Source organism: Myotis nattereri, assembly GCF_964212035.1.
Source record: "Myotis nattereri genome assembly, chromosome: 11".
NCBI classification, from domain to species: Eukaryota; Metazoa; Chordata; class Mammalia; order Chiroptera; family Vespertilionidae; genus Myotis; species Myotis nattereri.
This window is the reverse complement of record NC_138086.1, coordinates 26,114,045-26,139,349: the sequence shown is the minus strand read 5'-3', so window position 1 is coordinate 26,139,349 and position 25,305 is coordinate 26,114,045. Positions and strand designations below refer to the sequence as shown.

The window sequence follows — 25,305 nt, the reverse complement described above, 5'->3', positions numbered from 1 at the left end:
AACGTCCAAAAATGCCTTTTATCTCTCACTTTCTCTGTCTCTCTCTCACTCCATGTCACCTCTCATTAAAATGTAAAGGGAAATTTATCATGGGACAGCCTTACCTCCCCATGCCGGAAATGCACGTCTCCTGGTGGAAGAGGATACTCCCCTACTCTATTCTTCTTTGGGGCTGGCTTAACACCCAAACTTAGCGGAGAGTTGGTGGATCAGAGCTCTAGGCAGGGGGGTTGGTCTGACTCTCACTGGAGCGGCTTTAGGCAGATTGCCTGGCAGCAGAGCATCCACATGTCCCCACCGTCCCACTACCTTTCAGCCAGCAGGCATTCTAATCATACTCGAAAATTATTCTACTTACTGCTTGTGAATTCAACTACAAAATGTGATGTTAAGGTACTTGAACTCTTTCCATACTTGTTATGGGTTGAGTTGTGCCCTTTAAAAATGCTATGTTGACACCCTAACTCCCAGGACCTCTGAATGTGATCTTATTTGGAAATAAGGCCTTTAAGGAGGTAATGAAGTTATGATGAGGTTGTAAGGGTAGACCCTCTTCCAATGTGACTCGTGTCCTTATAGAACGGGGGAACTTTGGACATAGACAGACATACATGGAAGGTTGACTATGTGAAGAAACACAGAGAAAATGCTTTGTGAAGGCTGAGGATTGGAGTGATGAATCTACATGCAAAACCACTAAAGACCGCTAGCAAACCGCTGGCAGCTAGGAGAGAGGCATGGAACAGCCTTCAGAAAGGAACAACCCTGCCTGTTACTTTAAGATACCTAGTACGTAGGTCTTCATTACCGCAACCCTAGGAAACTAATACAGTTCTCAGTTTAAGGATTGAATGGTTCTACTTTATTAATACATTTTCCCCCGACAATTTCTAGCACCTTCTACTGCCTATTTAGGTGGTGGTTCACCACAGTGAACCAGCAGCCCATCTGATTCATGAAGATGCCTTCTGTTGTAACTTGTACCTTATTCTCCCCTATGCTCAGTGATCACCTTTGCTGTGTTCCTTTGCTTCTCTGGTATCTGGGGATCTTGGTTGGAGATTTACCCGTAGCTCTGAGGTGGGCCCATAAAACTCTAGCCTTCTCAGGCTCCCAGGGGCAGCCGGTGACAGAGCCTCCGTTCTCTGGGTGGCGGAATATTTCATAGGATCTCCCTCCCAGCCCATAAATCGTTGGGAGAGGCAGACTCATAATACTTCCCTACGTCAAGTAACATCAGAAAATTTAAAACGTATGTAGGGGAGGGAGAGTACAGTAAGTGGGAAACAAATCTTTCGCAGGATACTAATTCCTTACAGACCTGGGGCGGTTCAGTCTCTGAGTTCAAGGCTGTTCCTCTTGGGATGTGTAGAGATTGTACGTACTTCCTGGGTACCCTTCACTCAGTGAGGTTACAGAATAGTCCCTGTCTATGCTTGAGTCTAAGGAGCTTTTGTCCTTTTGTAGCTAAGAAGTGTTCACTATTTACCTGACTGACATCAGAATAACATTCATTTTGCATCAGGCCTCCCTGGGATGTATAGGGTTTGCCCAACTTGTGGAGACCTCAGCAAACGAAAATGTAGAGGTGAGGGCCAGGTTTGTTGCACTGAATTCTAGGAAGTCTGTATGCTCATATTATGGGTCGAACTGTACCCTCTCCAAAAATATGTTGAGGTTCTAATAACCTCTAGTACCTCAGGATGTGACCTTATTTGGAAACAAGATCTTTACAGATGTAATGGAGTTAAAATGAGGTCATTAGGGTGGAGCCTAATCCAATATGAGCGGTGTTCTTATAAAAAGGAGAAATTTGGACACAGAGCAGGACACACAAGGGCAGATGCTGGGAAAAGAAGCAGGGAGAATGTCACGTGGTAATGGAAGCATAGGAGCCATCTGCCACAAACCCAGGGGCACTTAGGACGCCCAGGATCTGGAAGTGGCCAGGAGGGCTCCTCTCCTTACAGGACTCAGAGGGACCATGGCCCTGGTGACACCTTGACTTCAGACTTGTGGCATCTAGAATCGAGAGACAATAAGTTTCTGTTGTTCTAAGCCTCCCAGTTTGCGGCAGTTTGTTATGGCAGCCCTAGGAAATTAACACGACTCTCCACAGTCCTTCATGCTTTTGTGATTACCAGAAAGCTACCTCGGATTCATGCCCCAGGCACCCAGTTCATGCCAGTAGTTACCATTGTTAATCAACACCCCCCCCCCCCAACACACCCCTTTGAGTGCTGACTCAGTGCCAGGCACTGTGCTAACCACTGTACATATGTTTTCCTCTTTTTGTAGAGAAATAAACTAAGAAACCCAGTGAGAATTAGTAATTTGCTCAAGGTTGTATGATTAATAAGATGATGCAAATCTGAATCTGAGTTTACCTGGAGTTCAAATTCTGAATTTATACTCTCCTCACCTATGAAGATTCCTTCAAGATTGGTGGCATCTAAATCTCTGGCAAACAAATCCTTACTTCTTACTACACCCTCCTTCACAGTGGATGTGGTTTAGGCCAACTACGAAAAATAGTATTTTTATGTTTTGCCCCCAAAGTCCATTTTCAGAAAGTTTCAGTCAACATCAGAGTTAGCCCAAGTGTAGCAGCGGGTTATCCTTTCTAAGCAGTAAGTAAATGCAACAACTGACATCGAGATGGTGAGCTCCTCTGATTTTACTAAAGTAGGTGGATGTTTTCATGAACACATGTCAATCCCAAACTGAACTGAGCTGCCTTTCTCCCCAGCATCAGTCGTTGTGTTGGCATCAGCCATGTCTCCTCTGGGGGCCTTAGGAAGGGGAGTGAAGAAGGAAGGAAAGGATAGCAAATGTGCCACTGACTAAGCACCCACTGTGGCTTACACACATCCACGTAGCTCGTTCCTTCCATTTTCACTAAACCTGCAAGGCAGGTATTACACTTGTGTTTTACAGATGAAGAAACTCAGGCACAGAGAAATCAAACGACCTGCTCAAGGTTCCACACTTGGTAATGTGGTAGTCAGGGATCTGGCTCTGGTTTCTCATCTGGGAGGAATGTGCCTGTTCTGTGCTCTGAAGGGTGGGTCTGGCCCTAGGAGTACTGAGCCCCTTTTCCAACCAGCAGGGCCACCGCACTCCAGAAAGGCTGCCTGCGCGATGGCAGAGGGGAGCGCCGGGCTCCTCGCCAAAGCCATTCCTTTCGCTCCTAAGGTTCCATGTACCCAAGCCCCGGGCCTCACCCGCTCATTCAAAAGTTGCACGAACACAGTCTTTTTCAATTAAATTCTTAGGCATATCATAACAATGTATTAAATAGCTGTGAAAATTATCTACCCAAAAGTTACAAATGTCATGAAATCACATTAAAACTAGGTGTTAAAAAACTACTTAAATTTTACACATTTTATGTATTTTTCTCTGGAAACTATGCAGGGTAGTTATGAGCTGCGGCCTTTGGTGGGTATTGCTGATCTGTGTAAAGAATGTTTTCGCTCTTTAAAGAGTAAAAGTGGCAAATTTATTTCCTTCTCTTTGGGGTGAATATAGTCTTTCTTTTATTCTATTATTATTTTATATGACCTCTGTTACACTCAAAGGGAGTGATTTGGAGAATCGAGTTCTAGGAAAGGTGAGTGTAGACATTCCTTGCAAAGATCAGAAAGTCAGGGAAAGGTAAAGAAAAGACACGGAGAGCAGGCAGAGCTAGCCTCAAAGAGACAAATGTCCAGTGTGGGTTAGGCCCTAAAAGGAGTTCATTAGCATAAAAAATAGCAGACAAAAATACCACTTTCACCCTGGCTGGTGTGGCTCAGTTGGTTGAGCATCATCCTGTGCCCCATAAGGTCACCGGTTCGATCCTGGTCAGGGCACATGTCCAGGTTGCGGGCTCGATCCCTGGTCAGAGTGCGTGCGGGAGGCAGTTGATCTATGTTTCTTTCTCTCTCTCCCCGCTTCTCCTTTCCTCTCTCTCTAAATTAAATAAATAAAGAAAGAAAAATACCAGGCCCTATATAGGAAATTCAGGACTTGAATGAAATATTCTAATCAATGTCAGTGTGACATGAAGTTTATAATACATTTCTTAAAAAAAAGTGAAACATGAATGAGAAAAGTACCATAATTTCTCTAGCAATTTATACGTCTTAATAAAAGTATCTCCTTTACTGGTTACTTTTGTCAGTTGTTTTTAATAAAAAGTCATCTTAAAACAGTGGGAATTAGTGTTGCCAGTGGGCAAGAGCAGATACCAGGCAAAGCATACTCCTTCCAACCTGGCTCATGCGTGAAAAGCCCACCGACCAATCCTAGCTGCTTCCTTGAGTGTATAACCAGGAAAAGTATTTAAGCGCAGAGGAGTGAGGGTGACCTGGCTGAGCTTCTAGTTACGACATCATGAACAAATGCCACTCGGAGATTTCTATTTATGAAGTTACATAATGTTATAGCCTGTGCAAGAATCTTTTCCCAACTCGACAAAAACAAATGGTCTCTCTAAGTTGTTCCTCTGATCTTAAATTTTATTTGGGAAAAATAAGGCTCTTTAATAATGACGTGCATTTGTCTTATACTTAATGTCTTCCTGTATCCTTGAATGCATGTCATTTTAATGGCGGCCTTGACACGCCGCACGTTACACAAGCAGGATGAGCCTGTCCATTTTGCAGCTGTGCCGCAGGGAGATGAAGTGACTTCGCAGAGCTGATTAGTAAAGGAGCCAGAACAGAATCCAGACCCTCTGATTCCCACACAAAGCCTCTCCTTGCAGCTCCGGGCTGACCCCTGAGCGGGCTGACCGGGAGCAGGCAGCCAGGGGCTCACTGGCCAGCGGAGCTTCCTAAGCTGCTCTGAAGGCAGGGACCAGGATAACCAAGATTACACAATAAGCTCAGTGGCTTTCAAACTTCAGTCTGCAGTTCCTGAAATCTCTTTAGTAGGTTGTGACCACCATTTTTAAATGAAATAAAAACACACACACACACATATAGAGAAAATATCAGACGGCAGGAAACTAAATAAAAAAGATATCTGTATTCCCACATTTTTGTAGCATGATTCACAATAGCCAAGGTATGGAAACAACTTACATGTCTGTCAACATATGAATGAATTAAAAAAATGTGTATACACACACACACACACATACATAGTATAAACACACACATATACATGGTGGGGCATAAGTGGGTTTACAGTACATGAAACACAGTTTATTTTTGTATTATTATTTATTATTGTATTATTTTCCAGACGACCAACTGTAAACCTACTTTTGCCCTACCCTGTATATACATATTTATAATACATATGATGGAATATTATTCAGCCTTATAAGAGGATGAAATCCTGACATTTGCAATGTGGATAAATCTAGAGGACATTATGCTAAGTGATAAAAGCTGGACAGAGTGAAACAACAACTGTATGATATCACTTTTATGTAGAACTAAAAATAAAAATGTCAAACTAGAATGGTGTTTACCAGGGGTTGGAGTTTTGGGGAAATAGAGAGAGGCTGGTAAAAGGTTACAAACTTTCAGTTATAAGATGAATAAAGTCTGAGGATCTACTGATAATGTACAGCATGGTGATGATAGCTGATAATACTTTATTATATAACTGGGATGTGCTAAGAGACTAAACTTACGTGTTCTCACCAAAAAAAGAAAGAGAAAACAAGGTAAATATGGAAAGTGATGAATGTGTGAATTAACTTGATGGTGGGAATCCTTTCACAAGGTATAGATATATCAAACCATCACATTGTACACTTTACCGATAAAGCTAAAACAAAATCTGTAGTACAACATAAAAAATATCAGGGGCATTGCACATAGCAAGAGTGAGCACTGTTTGTGAAATATTTATTTCAAATACATATGTGTGTGTGTGTATATACACTGAGTGGCCAGATTATTATGACCACCCCATCAGTATTTCATTGACACTTTCAAAAATACTGAATATTGAAAACTTCCTAAGCAAATACTCTCAAGGTTTTATTATTATTATTATTATTTGCATAACTAATTCACTTCATTGTACTGATGGGGTGGTCATAATAATCTGGCCACTCAGTGTATATAGTACTGAGTCACACACAAAAAAATTAAGGTTAGCCCTAACTGGTTTGGCTCAGTGGCTAGAGCGTCAGCCTGCGGACTGAAGGGTCCCAGGTTCTATTCCGGTCAAGGGCATGTACCTTGGTTGCGGGCACATCCCCAGTAGGGGGTGTACAGGAGGCAGCTGATCGGTGTTTCTAACTCTCTATTCCTCTCCCTTCCTCTCTGTAAAAAATCAATAAAATATATTTAAAAAAAACACACACACAAAAAACTTAAGTTTATTACATTTAAGGTTATTTTAATTTAAGTATAAGTTAGAAGAAACTTGCATTTCCTTCAGAGGATCAGAGTGAAAAAGAAAACCGGAAAAGAGTGATGTAGCTAATGTCTGATCAGAGGCTGTGCTGGGCCTGAGAGCAGCCACGGTCCCAAAGGGAGTAAGGAGCTCTGGGTGGTGAGTGTGGGGAGAGGACAGAAGAAAGATGCCTGCAGTGGGTGGGAGGTGAAAATATTAGATAATCTTAAATCTTGAGCCTGTGTTTTATCTTTTTTGTGTCCTTAGTGCCTAGTCCAGCAGCACCAACGGGCACAGGAAAAGCCTTCATGAATATTTGTTGAGTAAATGCATAGAAATGAGTGAGGTTTACAGATTTTTTTCAGGCTTCTCTTAAGAATTCAGTTAGGCTTGGAAATGAATCCAGGCAGTCCTGCATTTATGAAAAGTTTGTTTCAAGAACCTTAATTTGCAAATTAGTTTTTGGAACTTCAAACATCATTACACATGGCAGCTGGGATCTCAGGCCAGCCCACAACCACCTTTTTAGACCCAAGTTACAGCTCAGGCTGGTATGAGAACCGAAGCTACGCTTTTTAATGGGAAAAACACATCCTCGCGGGCCCAGTCAGGGAGGCCAGGAGCAAATCAGCCTCCAGATGGCAGAGGAGCACCTCTCCAGCCCCCAGTCCTCTTGCTGTGGTTAGACCTGCAGCTGCAAAGCCATTTCTGATGGGCTGGGAGAGATGTGAGAGGCAGCAGGAAGTGAGGGCTCCTTTCAAGGACAGGCAGAGGTCAGAGGTAAGGAGAGGGAAAGAGAAAGGAGCAGTGCCAATGGCATCAACAAGGACGGAAAAGACTGGGGCCACCGACCACCTAGCCCAGGGATGGCGAACCTATGACACGCGTGTCAGAGGTGACACGCCAACTCATTTTTTTGGTTGATTTTTCTTTGTTAAATGGCATTTAAATATATAAAATAAATATCAAAAATATAAATCTTTGTTTTACTATGGTTGCAAATATCAAAAAATTTCTATATGTGACACGGCACCAGAGTGAAGTTAGGGTTTTTCAAAATGCTGACACGCCGAGCTCAAAAGGTTCGCCATCACTGACCTAGCCAAGTGTGACTGTGGCCTGGTGGCCAGGAAGACACATGGAGAAAGGCGCGGCCACCTCCATACGGAGTTGGTGTTGCCATTGCACAAGCAATTCAGTGGTATTATGTACAGAGTGCCCAGTATGTGGATAACAAAATCACCTGTTTCTCCGACCGTCTTTCTTAGTTTTTCATCCATAAACAGCAAGTATTAATTTCACTCTTCACCAGGTCAGAGACCCAGAAAAGTTGATCACTTAAAACCAATCACTGAACCTCAAAATGAGCAAACATGGCCTGTTTGGTAAGTGCGCCAAGAGTCACAAAACTCACTTGCCCTTTATTTTGTAGGAGAGAAGGCCCCTCACTGCTCCTCCATCTAGACCAGTGGTTCTCAACCTTCTGGCCCTTTAAATACAGTTCCTCATGTTGTGACCCAACCATACAATTATTTTCGTTGCTACTTCATAACTGTAATGTTGCTACTATTATGAATCGTAATGTAAATATCTGATACGCAGGATGGTCTTAGGCGACCCCTGTGAAAGGGTTGTTCAACTGCTAAACGGGTCGCGACCCACAGGTTGAGAACCGCTGATCTAGACTATTGACTTATACTTTGAACATAATTCTAACAAACGGGGTTTACTGATTCCTTGGCTACAGCAGAACAGAGAGTGGGATCCTAGAGGTGGGCGCTTTACCAGCAATTAGAAGAAATAAAAGGCATAATGAGAAGAGGGAGGATATTCCTTAATAACTGCATCCACTTTGGGATGGGAGTCTTGTTATCCAAGGAGGTATCACTGTTTCAGAGCATGATTAAAAAAGACATATTCATAATGACAATCCTCACCAATTGGAGAGCGTTTCAAATGTGCTGTAATATCTAATTTAAAGAAGGGAAAGAGGGAGTTTCTATTAAACGTTGCTTTTTTTTTTTTTTAACAGCACAGAAGTCTTTTTTATTTTCCCCATGAATTCTTAGGGAATTGGTTCCAGCAGCTCAGGCTCCTTCCCATTGGTTCTCACAAAGTGTGCTTCTCGGGTTGGAGCAGGAGCAGGCTGATGCTTCAGTTGAACCCAGGTACCTTTCTCTTTGGCTTCCTTCTTTTTGTGATCATTTTCCTTCACACATTTCAGGAAGCTGCCTCAGCTCTCTGTGTGCTTAATATGCTCAATACGCACATTCATTCTCTTGGCAAGACCCTTGCCCTTAACTTGCTTGCTCACAATAATGCCCACCCCATGCTGGGTGACACTGTAGACTCTTCCAGTTTTGCCGTGGTAACACTGTAGGGCATTCCTTTTGAGCAGCGCCCATTCCCTCGATGTCCACAATGTCACCTTTCTTGTAGATTCGCATGCATGTGGCCAAAGGAACAACTCCATGTTTTCTAAAAGGCCTAGAGAACATATAGCGGGTGCCGCTCCTCTTTCCCTTTGTGTCAGTCATTTTGGTGAATTACTGCAAGATGGCGGTTCCAGCCAAAAGAAAGCAAACGTTGCTTTTTTGTTATAAAATTTAGCAGGCTGGATAACTGCCATCTACATTCCCCAATAAGATGGGATAATCTAGGTATTCCTATACTTTTTACAAATCTGAACATTTTTATGTACATTTCTTCTATCATTTCTGCTAAATCTCATATAATTATGCCAATCACTTAGTTCCCTGCCATGTTTTTATCTTAGTTTCCTTAGAAAATAGTGGGACGAATTCCCTATGTTTCTTTGATTCCATGGTTTTAAAACTTACACACCCTTCCACATTTGTTTTAAAGTGTTTCACAAAAACAAAACTTTCTCATTCTCAGGATACATCAGAGCATACTTGTTTATGTGTTTAACTGTTAATGGACTATAAAGCATGACTATTAACAAGAAACCCAAAATCTTGACTCAAGAAGACTTACTTAGGGCTTTGAGAAAATGAGAAAGGTAGTGGTGAAAATATTAAGACTACAAATGACAGAACCTCTCAATAATCTTACAAGAAACAAATTAAGCATCATCTTGAATTCTAAAGAACTGAAGAGCCATTCACACCTGCTCTCAAAGATAACATGGCTCTGTGTAGGTTTTGACATACAGGAATTTTAATGTGTTTCATTAAAAACCCCCCACAAAAAACACTGCCAATCTTGCAGTTGTAGGTGTGACACTGATAATTATCTGATGCAAATGCAAAGGGAATTAGAATTCATTTTGTTGAGCACCTGCTTTGGCATTTAACCTACTAATGTTTTCAAAGCAAAAGGTGCAGAGGCTTTGTGTGTTCAAATGACTCAAATGAAAAGTGTGAACTTAGATGAGCTGCTTTGTTTATCTAATAACAGGAAACTTAACGAAGGTATTTTGAGCATCAGCATCATGCTGGAAACTGAAGGTTTAAAGATTCAAAATAGTTCCTGCCCGCAAATGAATTACCATCTATTAGGGAGAGAACAGGCATGCTCACCACTAACTTTAGTGCAAGGCTAATAATAGGAGGATGGACAAGGGTTGTTAGCATGGAGAGAAAAGAGGAACTGAAGAAGGCTTGTGGAGGAAAGTAGCATTTGATCAGGGCCTTGAAGGACAGGAAGGAAGTCAGAAGCAGAAGAGGTAGATAGAGTTTTTTCATCACCCCATTCACACACACACACACACACAGTCCCCATCTCTTCACTCCCATAGACCCTACCCACTCCACCAAAAGTTCCTTAGAATCCAAGTTCTGCATTGAACAGTTCAGAAACCTAATCTTGTTTAATGTCTCTATTTCCAATGAGGAAACCGAGGCACATGGGGTGTTCCTCATGTAGGGAATTGAGGGGGCCAAGGAATGGAATTGGTTTGTACATGATGAGTTTGGGGAGCAATGAGTGGTCCCATTTGGCCAGAGGATGGGGCGGTCAGAATGGGAAGAAACATTAAAGGCAGATTGTGGAGAACATTGAATACCATATTAAGAAGAGTGGGCTCTATCCTCAAAGGTAGGAGGAGGCGGGGGCAGCAGGGACAGGATCTGAAAAGGGAGAGAGACTGAGGCTGGGACCAGATGAGAGGCAACTGCAATTGTCCAGATGGGAGGCAATGACTGTTGAAATTCAGGAAATGACAGAGTGAGCTGAGATGAGTGAGAGAGATACAGAGAAAGTACAGTGATAGAACCACGGATCCACAGGCATGATGGGGTTAGAGAAAAAGTTGGGGGGGGGGGGAGAGAGAGAGAGAGAGAGAGAGAGAGAGAGAGAGAGAGAGAGAGAAAGGAAGGAAAGAAAAGAAAAGAAAAGAAAAGAAAAGAAAAGAAAAGAAAAGAAAAGAAAAGAAAGAAGCGATCTTTTCCTAGAATTCCAGGCTCTGTTGCTGACCAGCTGTGTAGCACTGGGAAAGCCTTTCATGCACCATGTGCCCCCGTTTCCTCATTGGAAATGGAGGCATTAAACAAGATCAGTGATTTCTGAACTGTTCCATGAAGACCTAGGATTCCCAGAAAGCTTTGATGCAGTGGGTAGGGTGGGTGGATAGAGAAGGGGTCCCCAGGGAGTGTGGGGGGTGAGCAATGGGGCGTGATTGGAGAGTGTAGTGGGAATGAGGAACTCTAGATCCACTTATTTAGCAGAACATCTCCTTTTTAGAACAGAAGTCCTCGTAACATTAAATTTCTAACAGAAACCCCCAAACAAACAAAAAAGCCCAACTAGTTTGATAACCACTGAATGACACTGATAACCTCTCAAATCCCTTTGAGCTGACCACAGAACTGGTTATCCAAGAGATCTGCTAATATAGCAGACGTGGGTCTCGTTGTTAAGACCCCGTGTGTTCCTCTGTTTATTTGATTAACTGCTGCACAAATGCTGGAAACAACTGGAACAGCAATTGTCATGCTGAATCAGTGCCAAAACTCTCAAAAATGGGAAAGATTTACTGAAAGGCCACTTGGTGTTCTTACTCTCGTGCGCGGTACCTTTTTCCAGGACTCAGTAAGGTTCCCAAACCTCACGAGCGCCAGTGTGAAGAGGTACCTGGCCTACGAGTACAAAAACAGGGCTTCCCTGCTGACTCCTGGCTGTCAGGCTCTGGGTAAGTTGAGTTACTGCTCTGGGTTCCGTTTCCTTGTCTGTAGAATGAGAGCCTTGCAGCAAACAATCCTAGCGGCCCCTTCCAGCTTCAACATTCCAGGATTTCATGATCCTAAACCTTGGAGCCTCTTATCTCAGCAGTTCCCAGATCAAGAGCATGTGCTCTCAATCTCTCTCTGTCACAGTCAGATGGTCAGTATATTAAGGGCTTTGGGCTGTTGACTTTAAGGATTGGGCAATGTGTGCGTTAGCCAAATCTGAGTCCTGCAAATGGATCATTCTGAGCAGAGGGCTCAGGTCTAAATTAACAGCAGATCTTCAGACACACAATGCTTTGTGGGCCAGTATTTGGAGTAGAGAAGCCCTGTGCCTAGGGGAAAACCCCCATAAAAATGGAAACCAATCAGAACAGCTGCAAAGTTTAGTCCAGAAAATCTCACACAGGTCTGAAACTTACATACTCGCTGCCTCCCTTTGCCTGCTGATTTCTCTTTTTTCCCTCCCACTCCCACAATTAAACACAATTTTTTCTTTTACAACAACAATTCCTTTGTAAAAAAAAAAAAAAGAGAGAGAGAGAGAGAGAAAGAGGGAGAAAGTTAACCCAAAGAGGCAAGTGAACACTCACTGGGAGAGAGCGGCCAGGCTGCGTCTTCCCTTCGAACTGGATCCCCTGAGCATGTCTGCAGCTGGGAGGGGCGGAGGTGCTGGAGGCGGTGAGACCCTCTGGGCGGTCAGGGTGGGGGCCGGGCCCCATGAGGTGCCATGTTATCTGTGGCTGAAGTGCCGTGTGCAGGATGCTCCCGTGTTTTCCCTTTGTGTTAACACTTTTTGGTCTGTCCCTGTGACGAAAGTCTGGGCTTGTCCTCTGCCAAATCTACTCCTCCCCACCCTTCCCTCAGCATAGGATCATCAGAGAGCTGATTGTTATTTTTTACTGTAATGTCTCTAATAGAAGCCCATCACGTTTAGTTGGTAAAGGGCACCGATTGCTTGGAGATTTCCAGAATGTTATTCCTGGGTAGTAGGGGCCAGGATCCCCAGAAGCTTTCATGATGAAGACTTTATATGATTAATGACAATGAATTATTGCAAGGTAGAGAACTGCTTAAAGGAAAAGACGCTGATCCATGTGGAAAACAGGGATCATGGTATCACTTGCGTACACGATCCAATTCTGAAGAGATCAACGGAAGTCAGCCCACCGAAAAGTTCACGGGGTGCAGTTCTCAGGCCCTCATTCTGAGCTCTGTTCTCAATTAGCTTCGGTGTAGGTGGCGTCCAAAGCAAACAGTTCCCACTGAGAAATCAAATCTGAGAAACTCCTCTTATCCCTTTTATTCCAGGGAAAGATGCAGGATATAAAAATGCGAGGCAAAGGCAAAGGGAAGAAGAGAGACTGCCAGTCAGCGATACACTGGGTTATACAGGACGTTGGGTGCTCATGCCCCTCCGTGAAATGAGGGCAGCAGCCTGCCTAGCATATGTTGCAACAACGGCCCAGTCTGCACCCATGGCGCTCTGCTGGTGATCTCATCAGCCACGCTGGGCAAGGGAGCCGGGTCAGCAACAGCTTGGAAAGCAACCAAATTTGAGCCCCTGAGGATGGGGAGGATGGGGTGGTGTTGGCACTACCTGGAGATGACACTCATCTCGGCCTGAGTTATGGATTCATTTCTTTATCTCTAATAAGCAATGAACAGATTGGTGCTGGGGCACTGAGCTGCTTATGGGACTGGCTTTCTGTCAAATGAGAACAACCCAGATCTTCACCACGGAAGGTTAAGATGGCCCTTTTGGGAAGTAGCAGGAGAAGCAATCAGCTTCACACACCGAGGGCCCCTTTACAGAATGAAAAACATCTTCGAGGGCTACAGCTTTGTCACAAGCAAGGGCACAGAAGCACAGAACATTAAACAATTTGCTTCATGTTACGGAGAACTTCAGTAGCTCCTCTTGTGCTCAACGTAAAGATGTTTAATTTAATTAAGTGAAATGCTTCTTCACTTCAACGGCCTAGAAAATTTTGGTTGTTTTCCTACTTAAATACTAGGCTGTCATCACAGTCATAATTTATAGAGTAAATACAGTTTAATGAACTTCAGAGTTAACTATTTCAATATATCATGATGCACATACACATTTACATATCTTTTTGACCATGTATATTGTCATTCAACGTATACTGACTATGTAACGTAAAGGAAGACACTCACACTCACTGACTTGGCATGAGTTTATCGCTCCAGAGCTGAGATAGAAACATGTGTCAAGGCATTTTGCTACTCTCCTTTCTACCGAATTTTGCCCATTTCATTTTTCCCCCTTCAAAAACTTCAGGGGCTTGCTGTGGCAGGCAGAATAATGTTCTCCCAAAGACATTCATGTCCTAATCCCCAGGGTTTGTGAATATGTTACTTTACATGGCCAGAGACTTTAGATGTGATTAAGTCAAAGGCTTAGATAGAGAGATTATCCTGGATTAATCCAGATGTGCTCAATCTAATCACACGAGTCTTCAAAGTCAGAGAACGCTCGGGCCGTGGTCTGAGGGAGATAGGACTACCTGGATAGAAGAATGGCCAGAGAGATACACCCCTCGCTGGTGCTGAAGGCAGAGGAAGGGGGCCAAGAGTCCAGGAGTGTGGCAGGATCTAGAAGCTGGGAAGGCAAGGGAATGGATTCTCCCCTAGAGCCAGAGCCTCCGGAGAGGAATGCAGTCCTGCCCACACCTTGATAACAGCCCAGCAGACCTGTGCTGGACTTGTAACCTTTACAACAGTGGATAACAAGTTTGTGCTGTTTGAAGTCACCAAGGTTGCGGTTACTTGTTCCAGCAGCGATAGAAAATGAACATATTTGCTTATGGGAGCTCATTTGAGCTTGGGGATACACTTCATCTCCCGGTCCCCCACTCCTTTCCAATTCTGAGATGACAAATGTAGTTTTGGCGCCTTCAAAAGAAGCCCATAAGATCGTGTGACAAATCCTGTGGTTCTTTCAGGTCAGTCAGATTCCCACCTCCCAACATCCACCACCATCACATACATACACACTTCTTAACTCTCCACAGAGGAGGGCAAGAATTTAGTAACTTCTGCTACTATGCAGGCATTCAGGTACTAAAAGTATGCTGATGGCCAGCTGTATAAAGCCACCCACCAAGCTATTGTCCAAGTCGTAAGGACAGGGAGAGGGAAGTCCCAGGCACCCTTAGTTGGCCCTTTGTCATTAAGGAAATGAATTCATCTGGGAAGTAGCTGTCTGCCTTTAGTTTGAGATAGCAAAACTCATGGGTGTCCAAACTCATGCTAGCTGGCAGGGAACTGATATAACAAGAGTGAAGAGAGAAGCTCTAGCTGGTTTGGCTCAGTGGATAGAGAGTCAGCCTATGGACTGAGGGTTCCTGGGTTTGATTTTGGTCAAGGATACATGCCCGGGGTGTGGGCTCCATCCCCAGTGTGGGGCGAGCAGGGGCAGCTACACTGTAGAGGCAGAGGATGAGAGCAGGCTGGAGTGGGCCACAGCTTCTAAGGAGCCCCTGAGATCGGCTGGCTGGGGCAGAGAGGCAAGGTGAGAGAAATTAGGAAGGACATACCAGAAGGTAATTTGTGAACAGGGTTCAGATCCTGCAGAGACCGACAGGCGTATGTGCTTTCATTGTGTAGCACAAACAGGTGGGTGCTCGAGTCCCGCTTCCAGAACTGTCTCTGAGAACGGAATTAATGATCATGTATTGGCACCATGCACAACTGGGCCCATCATCCTTCAGCAAGAGAGTAGGTGTCACACATATGCCATTTCAGGGCTGACTAAAGGGGAAACGGGCGTCTGGGCCACTCTCACAGCACCCTTTATTTCTGGATATTTTTGTCCAATTTTTCATGAAAGAGATTCTGAACTAAGAATGTTTGAGGGAGGTCAGTGAAATAGAAAGGAATAGCTCCCACCACGGGGTGGTCCTTCATTAATAAAATATGATGAAAAAATAACTTTCCTTCATGGAGGTAGGAGACTGGGCCACATGATCTGTTCCAGACTTTACCGTCTGCAGTGGTGGAGAACAGCTTCCACCTTGGAGCAACTCCCCAGGGAGAGGAGAGGTATGTGGGAAGTGCCCTCATGCACTTAAAACACACACACTCACACAGCCGCTTACCTCCTACAGAAACTCAACTTACACCCAAAGAAAATCTACTCAACAGTTCAAGTAATATAAAGGCATTTTGTAAAAAGGTTCTTAAAGAAAATTTTTCTTATAAAGAAATTCATAGACTTTATACTCTTAGCATGAGGCTAAAGACCTTGCCCCAGACAGCTGCTCGCCATGGGCTAAATAGAGATGGAGGTGAGGGGCTAACTACATAATGGCAGGCAGAACCTCTTTCGTCCTTTCCTTGGCCCTTAATAGTCTTTCTTCCCCAGCTGATGACGTCTCCCCCTCCCCCCAATCCCTACCTCAGGCACTGGACATAGTCATTGAAACTATACTGCTTCGTGGTGTCCTGTGATGTTGCTTTTCTAATGGGTCCTCCTAACAAGTCTTCTCATGAAATACTCTTCCCTTTATCCATCTTCCTGTCCAGAAAGACAGACTCGTCTCTTTCTTCTTTCCTTCCTCTCCTTCCCCATCTTCTCTGCTATTGTCTTCGTGGTTTCACTGTATGCTCCTTTAGGAATATGTGGTGGGCTGGGAGGGGCGGAGGAATGAATGCATGGAAAGTCATTGCTTATCCCTCATCTTGGTCTTCCTGTGTCACCCCCTGTCCTTGGCTAGAGTCCTTAAGGCGTCTGCGGACAAATTCTCTGAATCATTCTTTGCCTGGCCTTTGTCTAGGCCCGTAACATGTCTCCAGTTGCTACACTGTCCTATCTCCCCTACAATGGTGTCCATGGTTTTGTCCCAGCATGCTCCCCCAGCATGTCGTCTAGTTAAGTGCTGTGGAGGATCCAAAGATAAGAAGGTCAGACCTAAACGGAGATATGCATACAAACATTTTAATACAAGATAGCAAGTGGCCATACTCTGAAAGCAGGAGAGCTAAAGTACTACACGTCAAAGGTGACATCCTGTTTCCCAGGTGCCAGTGTTTAACGACCGGTACACTAATTTATTCTGCTGTTGAACTAGGCTTCCCATTGCTGAAATAGAAGTCCACTTATCTCTATGATAGCCACAGGAATGAAGTCATCCTTTAGTCTCATCTTTTCTAGGCTAGATGCCAATGCCGATTTTCCATTCTTTTAATATCAGCCTGAAATATAACAACCCTTCCAAAGAGAAACCAAAATTGGACACAACAAAGGCTGACCAAGGTTGCATGTGCCTGGACGAAGTCCCAGTGCTGCCTGCCACGTTCCTGTTAACACATCTAACAGCGTTTCGTACTGACAACAGAGATCATTCATTCATTTTTGTGCCAAATCCAGGTTTCTCCTACTTAGTCTATTTCCAGTATTTATCTTAAAGCAATTTTTGTTATTATTTGCCTTTAATAATAGAGAACGTCCTACTGTTTAGAGGCCCATTTCCCCACTCTTCCACGATACTCTGTATTGCATTTGTCAGGTCTGACTAAGCTCTTGGTAACATAAATAGAAACCTGAGGAGCACATAACCTGATTTCAAAAAGGGAGGACAAACCTTTCAAAGAGCCCCTCCCTGAATTTCAATTCGTGGGAAGTCCAATGATCTATTTGAGGCAACATAGAGTTCAAGTTTCTAGATTGCACTAATACTGTGCTTATATATTTTTGTCTCCCTATAGCAGGGTTCTCAACCTGTGGGTCGCGACCCCTTTGGGGGTCGAATGACCCTTTCACAGGGGTCGCCTAAGACCATCGGAAAACACATATATAATTACATATTGTTTTTGTGATTAATCACTATGCTTTAATTATGTTCCATTTGTAACAATGAAAACACATCCTGCATATCAGGTATTTGCATTACGATTCACAACAGTAGCAACATTATAGTTATGAAGTAGCAACGAAAATAATTTTATGGTTGGGGGTCACTACAACATGAGGAACTGTATTTAAGGGTCGAGGCATTAGGAAGGTTGAGAACCACTGCCCTACAGGCTGAAGCTCTTACTCATCTGTGTGAACCTCTCTCACCCCTGTTAGCACAATACCTGGTACAGAATAGGCCTTCTGTAATAGATGTGCTGCATAAAGGAATTAATGCACATGGCTTCATGCAACTAATGGCCTTGACCAAGTTAACTTATTTTCTTCTGTGATTGAGGTTAAGTGATGTGAATGGTGGACTCGCCTTAAGTTTAGCTGTGCCCCCCATTGGCGCTGTATGTCTGAGTGGTGGGTAGGCCTAGGGAGGCAACTTGCAGGGGGGCCTGGGGAGCTATCTGCCCTGGCATTGGTCCCTCACCCAGCCCCATTGCCCTATGTCTGTGAAACGTAGGCTGCAGAGAAGCGGAGGCTGTTTCACAGTGTTTTCTGAGCCGAGGCCAAGCCTTGATGTGCAGTTGACCAAGAGTCACAGAGCAGAGGAGAGAGTCACTAGTCCTGCTTCAGTACACAGCAAGCATAGCCTGGTTTCGGAATTCTGCAGGACTCGAAGGAATGCATGGCCGCTGTGGAATCTTGAAAGATTGTATCTATCACAAGGGCATGAGACAGAGTGACTCAGAGGCCCAGGGTCAGGTGGGCCCCAGGGCAGTGGCACCGGAGGGTCCTGCGCAAATGACTTCATGACAGAGGGGGGCAGGGCCTCGCTGACGCAGGGGCCCAGCAGCAGGAAGCCATGGAGATGACACATGGTGGTGGAGCGTAGCATTCGTGAGCTTGTGCGAGACAGACTCCCAGAAGCAATCAGAGGGGACTTCTTCAAAAGCATTTTTCTCGGGGCTGTGGTGGTAGTCCTGCAGGAGCAGGTAGCACTCAGAATTATGTTATTTATGGAATTATGTGTGGTTCTACTGATAGCCAGGGGCAGATTCTAATGGAAGGCACATGGGCGACAGCGATAAGATTTCTGTACCTTTTTAAAATGAGATTTTATTTTGAAATCTTTTAAACAAGCTGAAAGGAATAAGGAAACTATAATGAACATCTGGGTGCTCACCATGCAGCCTAAGAAAAAACCGTTCACAGTAACTGAGCCCTGTGTTCTCTTCTGGGCCAGCATTTCCTGCTGCCCACCTGGGGGTAGCTGTTCTCCTGAATCTGCTTTCTGCCCTTCCACTTTCTTCCCCTCCGCGGTCCCTCCCATCTCTGCTCTCACCCCAGGGGGACCACCATCAAGGCCACCAGAGGGTGGATTTGGCTCTAGGATGAGACAGGATGGGAGTGTGGGAGTGAGATGTCCTTTCGCCCTGTCTGGATGCTTTTGTATTTTTCATGGTGAAATGCAGGTTCCCTGATTGTGATACTACCGTTCAGCTAAAAAAAAAAAAAAAAGGCATTTTTTTCCTTTTCCCAGGCTAAACTTTGAGTCCCAGCATTCCTTTGCTAATTCTTCCCCTGAGCCATACCCTGACCTCCGGTTAGATCCCCACTGGCCATCGAACACACATCTTCAATCAGTGCAATACACCCGAACATCTACCTAAAGGGAACATTGGTTCAGGGAAAAGTTTATTGGCATTTGCCACCATTTACCTGATATTTCCTGAAGCTTTATGCCCTATGCGACAAAGGTAGTCCTTCTGTTTCTGCCAAGATCCTTTGCTTCTCTGAACTATAGTAATTCTAAAAGAACCAGTATCTGGCCGCACCTCTATGAAGTCTTTCTAGGTTTGATGGTATTTCTTTGTAATTTATCCTCTTAGGAGGGTAGAGGAGAAGGTTTGAGCCACTTGTGTTTGCATGCATTTGGTAAGCAGTTATGTTGTCATGTATGAATCGGCCCCTCCAACTAACTTGCAGGGAGGACACTCATTTCTGTTTAAACTCTTGTGACAATGACGTAGGTCCACTGTCTAAGCTCTTTTTAAAATCTGGGTTTTTGTTGTTGTTTTTTACCAGCCGAATTATTTCCTTTTTCTGGAGAGAGAAGTTTCTCTGTTGAAGCAGTGTGCCTCCACCTCCCCTCTGCCCTCCAGCTGGAAGCACATCTTCAATACAATGAAACAGAAGTAGATTCTGAGTTCCAGTCAAGACCATGGAGTAACTGGACACTGCACTCACCTCCTCCCATGACACATTGAAAATGACAGCTAAGTTATAAAAAATCAACCTGGATAAGCATCTGAACAGAAGATCCATAACCAAGGATATAAAGAGAAAGTCACATCAAGACTGGTAGGGAGGTCTGGCCCGTGTGGCTCAGGGGTTGAGCGACGACCAAGAGGTCACTATTCCGATTCCAGGTCAGAGCACATGCCCGGGTTGTGGGCTCAATCCCCAGTAGGGGTGTGCAGGAGGCAGATGGTCAATGTTTCTCTCTCATCGATGTTTCTATCACTCTATCCCTTTCCCTTCCCCTCTGTCTAGAATCAATAGAAACAGAAGCTGCTGGAACCCCAGGTGTCCTCTGAAAACACCAGCACACAAACTGTGGCTCCCAGGCACTCACCTTAGGCTCCTGCGGAGGCGGAGGGGCAGTGGCTCCAGGGGCGCCAGAGACACACAGGGAGAACCTGCGTTGTGTGACTTCGGGGTGAGGGCTGGAGGGACAGCTGCCATTGTCGCCGGACTGAGCCTCTCTCCTGGGTGGCCAAATCTGAGTCTGCATTAAGCTTATGAATTCCACTAGCTCCACCCTGAGGACTACCTGAGACCCAGCCCTACCCAACTTGCACATGGCCCCAGGTTCTTTAGGCAATAACAGGCCTGGGCCCGCACTGCAGTCTTTTTTCAAAAACACTCAAGGAATTCTGACAAGTATAGGGGGTGTCAGGCACATACAGGGAGAAACTCAGTTGTGTGGCTTCAGGGTGAGGGCTGGCGGGACAGCTGCCAGTGTCCCTGTGTTGAGCTCTCCTCCCATGTGACCAAATATAAATCTGCACCAGCCTGATCAACTCCACTAGCTCCACCCTGAAGACTCTGAGACACCGCTCCACCACAAGGGCGGCAGGCCCCAGGCAAGTGGCAGCTGGCATCAATGTGGCCTGCAACATTTTTTTTTTTTTTTTAGTTTTTTTAGAAATTTATTTCTATTATTTCATTATTTTTTAAATTTATCTTTATTGTTGAAAGTATTTCAGGTGTCTCTTTTCCCCCCACTGAGAGAGAGGAAGGGAGAGGGAGAAACATTGATGTGAGAGAGAAACATCGTCACGTGCCTCCTGCATGCACCTCGACTAGGGATTGAACCCACCAACTGGGTATGTGCCCCGACTGGGAATCAGACCTGCCACCTTGGGTGTACGGGACAATACTCCAACCAACGGAGTCACACTGGCCAGGGCTATCCTGAAACTTCTGATGAGTGGCCTCAGGCCCAGAACCGGTATCAAATCTGAATCTGTATTAACTTGGTGAACACCACTCACCCAACCCTGGTGACTCCACGAGACCCTGACTCACCCAACTCACGTTCTGCCCAAGGCTCTGTTCAGCAGCTGAGCTATGGAGTGCTGGCAGGCAGTGGCAGATCTCAAGGTGCCTTTGGCTTTTGCTGACCTATCCCAGGTGCAGTACTCCAGTAATTGGCCTCTCCAACGTGCATCCAGGCCCAGCAAAAGCAGCTACCAACTGCAGATTGCTTTGTAGCTCCTAACAGATAACCTCAGGCCAGTCATAGGCAGCATCTGACATAATCTGCACTGGAGTCCCTCCCAAGAGACCTAAAATGCCTGGTGGCTGACTTCCGACTCCAACAGAGCATCACTCAACTGGCTCGATAAGGGACAGACCCCAAGGGAGGTCCTGGCAGGCACCAGATCCAGTTGGGGCAAATTACACTCTGTGGTGGCAGCCCCCACACAGCAGATCCTATGCTATGGTTGTGGCCAATCCTCACAGCCAGCCAACCTGAGTGTCAATCCTACCCACTGAAGTGCCAACAGCAATCAAGGTTCACCTACAACAGGAAGGCACACATAGGGACACTCTTTAACCAGACTTATCAAGAGAAAAGAGAGAGGACCCAAATAATAAAATCAGGAATGAAAGAGGAGAAGTAAAAATGACACCACAGAAATATGAAAGATTATAAAAAGAAATACTAGCAACAATTCTATGTCAACAAACTGGACAATCTGGAAGAAATGAATAAATTCCTAGAAACACAATATTCTAAGACCGGATCAGGAAGAAACAGAAAATCTGAACAGACTGATTATTACCAACAAAATAGAATCTGTATAAAAAAAACTCCCAATAATCAAAAGTTTTGGACTAGAATGGTTTCGCAGGTGAATTTTACCAAACATCCAAAGAAGAATTAACATTTATCCTTCTCAAACTATTCCAAAAAAAAAAAAAAAAATTCAAGAGAAGGGAAGGCTCCCAAGCTCATTTTATGAGGCCACCATCATCCTGATTCCAAAAAATATACAAACACACTATAAAAAAACAAAAGTTATACGCCAATATCCCAATGATCATTGTTGCAAAAATCCTCAACAAAACATTATCATACCAAATACATTAAAAAGATCATACACCATGATCAAGTGGGTTTTGTTTCTGGGATGCAAGGCTGGTTCAATATCTGCAATCAGTTAACATGATATACTACATAAGCAAAATGAAGGATAAAAATCATATGATCATATCAAGAGAGGCAGAAGCATTTGACAAAATCCAGCACCCATCCTATACAAGAAAAGCCGATATGCTAAGTGTCTGGTGGACCAGTTGGCCGTTCAACCAATGAAAGCATAATATGCTAATGATATGCTAAGGTCATTCAACCACTCGCTATGACATGCACTGACCACCAGGGGGCAGATAGTAGACCAGTCAACCAGTGGCTATGACATGCACTGACCACCAGGGGGCAGATGCTCTGACTGGTATGTTAGCTTGCTGCTGGGGTCCAGCCGATTGGGACTGAGTGAGATGGGCTGGAGTCCTCCTGCGGTCCCTCCCTGGCTGGCCAACCTCCTGTGTCCCTCCCAGGCCCTGATTGTGCACGAGTGGGGTACCTCAGCCTGGCCTGTGCCCTCTCACAATCTGGGACCCCTTGGGGGATGTCGGAGGGTTGGTTTCAGCCCGATTCCACAGGCCAGGCTGAGGCACCCCACTGGTGCACGAATTCGTGCACCAGGGTTCTAGTTTATGATAAAAACTCTAAGTAAAGCGGGAATAGAGCAAACATACCCCAACATAATAAAGGCCATACATGACAAATACACAGCTAACATTATACTCAATAGGGAAAAACTAAAAGCACTTTTCTTAAGATCAGGAACAAAAACGGTTGTCTACTTTCACCACTTTTATTCAACATACTGTTGGAAGTCCTAGCCACTGCAATCAGACAAGAAAAAGAAATAAAAGGCATCCAAATTAGAAAAGAAGTAAAACTGTCATTATTTGCAAAGGGCATAATACGATATAGAGAAAACACTAAAGATTTATCCAAAAAACTATTAGAATTGACAAATGAATTCAGTAAAGTAGCAGAATACTAAATTAATATTCAGAAATTGGTTGCATTTTTATACACCAACAATTAACTACCAGAAAGAGAACTTTAAAAACAATCCCATTTATAATTACATCAAAGAATACCTAGGAGATAAAAGACCTATACTCAGAAAATTATAAAACATTGAAAAAAGAAACTGAAGAAGATACAATTAAATGGAAGCATATACCATGCTCATGAATAGGAAGAAAGAAATAACATTGTTAAAATGTCTATACTGCCCAGAGCAATCTTTAGATTCAATGCAATCCTTACCAAAATACCAATGACACTTTTCACACAAGTAGAACAAATATTCCTAAAATTTATGTAGAACCACAAAAGACCCCAAATGGCCACAGTAATCTTGAGGTAGGAGAACAAAGTTGGAGGTATCATGCTATCTGATATTAAACTATACTACAGGGTTATAATAATCAAAACAGCATCATATTGGCATAAAAACATTCATAGATCAATGGAACAGAATAGAGAGCCCAGAAATAAACCAACACCAATATGGTCAATTTATCTATGACAAAGGAAGCAAGAATATACAATGGGGTAAAGACAGAAGCATCGAAAAGACTGTCAAACTACAGCGGGAAGTGGGAAGGTGGGGGGGGGGGTTGTTGGGGGGGGTAAGAGATCAACCGAAGAACTTATATGCATGCATATAAAAGCACAACCAACAGAACCAAGACACTGGGGGAGGGGGGTGAAGGCAAGTGCCGGGGGGGGGGGGTAGTGGGGGTCAATGGGGGGGGGGAAGGGAGGCATATGTACTACTATTTGTAATACCTTAAATAATAAAATAAAATTTAAAAAGAGATGCTAAGAAAAAAGAGAGATGCTAAGAAAAAAAGTCTATTCAATAAATGGTGTTAAGAAAATTGGATATATGCAAAAAAATGAAACTAGGTCACCTTCTTATACCATCTATACCATATATAAGAATAAACTAAAAATGGATTAAAGACTTAGATGTAAGACCCAAAACCATAAAACTCCTAGAAAAAAACATAGGCAGTAAACTTTCGGACATTTCTCTGATATATCTTCTAGAGCAGGGGTGGGGGACATTAAGCCCGGGGATATATAAAGCCTGCAAAATCATTTGGTTTGGCCCTGTCAAGGCATTAGGGTGAGTTAATTAAATGTTTGACCAAATATAGCAGGCTAATTTTTAAAAAAATATATTTTTATTGATTTCAGAGAGGAATGGAGAGGGAGAGAGAGATAGAAACATCAATGATGAAAGGGAATCTTATCAATCGGCTGCCTCCTGCACGACCCCTCCTGGGGATCGAGCCTGCAACCCGGGGAAGGGGCCCTGACCAGAACTGAACCCGGGACCCTACAGTCCACAGGCCAACACTCCATCCACCGAGCCAAACCAGCTAGGACTAATTTTTAAGTTGATAATTTTGTATGGCCCGTGAATGATGTCATTAATATCCAAATGGCCCTTGGCAGTAAAAAGGTTCCCCACTCCTGTTCTAGGGTGAGGCAAACAAAAGAAAAAAGAAACAAATGGAACTGTATCAAACTAAAAAATTTTGCACAGCACAGGAAACCATTAACAAAACAAAAAGCCAACCTACTCAAGGATGCATCTGATAAGGGGTTAATATCCAACATTTATAAAGAATTCACAGCTGAAACCAGTTTGGCTCAGTGGATAGAGCGTCGGCCTGCGGGCTGAAAGGTCCCAGGTTCGATTCCCGTCAAGGGCATGTACCTTGGTTGTGGGCACATCCCTAGTAGGAGATGTGCAGGAGGCAGCTGATCGATGTTTCTCTCTCATCGATGTTTCTCTCTATCTCTCTCCCTGCCTCTCTGTAAAATATCAATAAAATATATTTAAAAAAAAGAATTCATACGATTCAACACCCCAAAAGCAAACAATCCAATTAAAAAATAAGCAGAGGACCTGAAAAACACTTCTTCAAACAGGACATACACATGGCCAACAGACATATAAAAAGATCCTGAATTTCAGTAATTATTAGAGAAATATAAATTAAAACAATGAGAAATCACCTCACACTTGTCAGAATGGCTATCAGCAATAAATCAACAAACAGCAAGTATTGGCCACGATGTGAAGAAAAGAGAGCTCTCGTACACTGTTTGTGGGATTGTAAATTGGTGGAGTCACTATGGAAAACAGTGTGGAGGTTCCTCAAAAAATTAAAGAAAACTAACTACCTTATGACTCAGCAGTTCCACTTTTGGGTATATATCCAAAGAAATCCAAACCA

The 25,305-nt window shown here is 43.9% G+C and overlaps 1 protein-coding gene and 1 pseudogene across 2 annotated transcripts in view; both read right to left on the bottom strand.

Annotated features, from left to right (window-relative positions):
* CALD1 (caldesmon 1) overlaps positions 1-25,305 on the bottom strand; it is a 183,508-nt gene that overhangs the window by 65,870 nt on the left and 92,333 nt on the right. The window lies entirely within an intron of this gene.
* Positions 8,357-8,879, bottom strand: LOC308526555 (large ribosomal subunit protein eL21-like; annotated as a pseudogene). The gene has a single exon. The product of its transcript is annotated as a large ribosomal subunit protein eL21-like (transcript).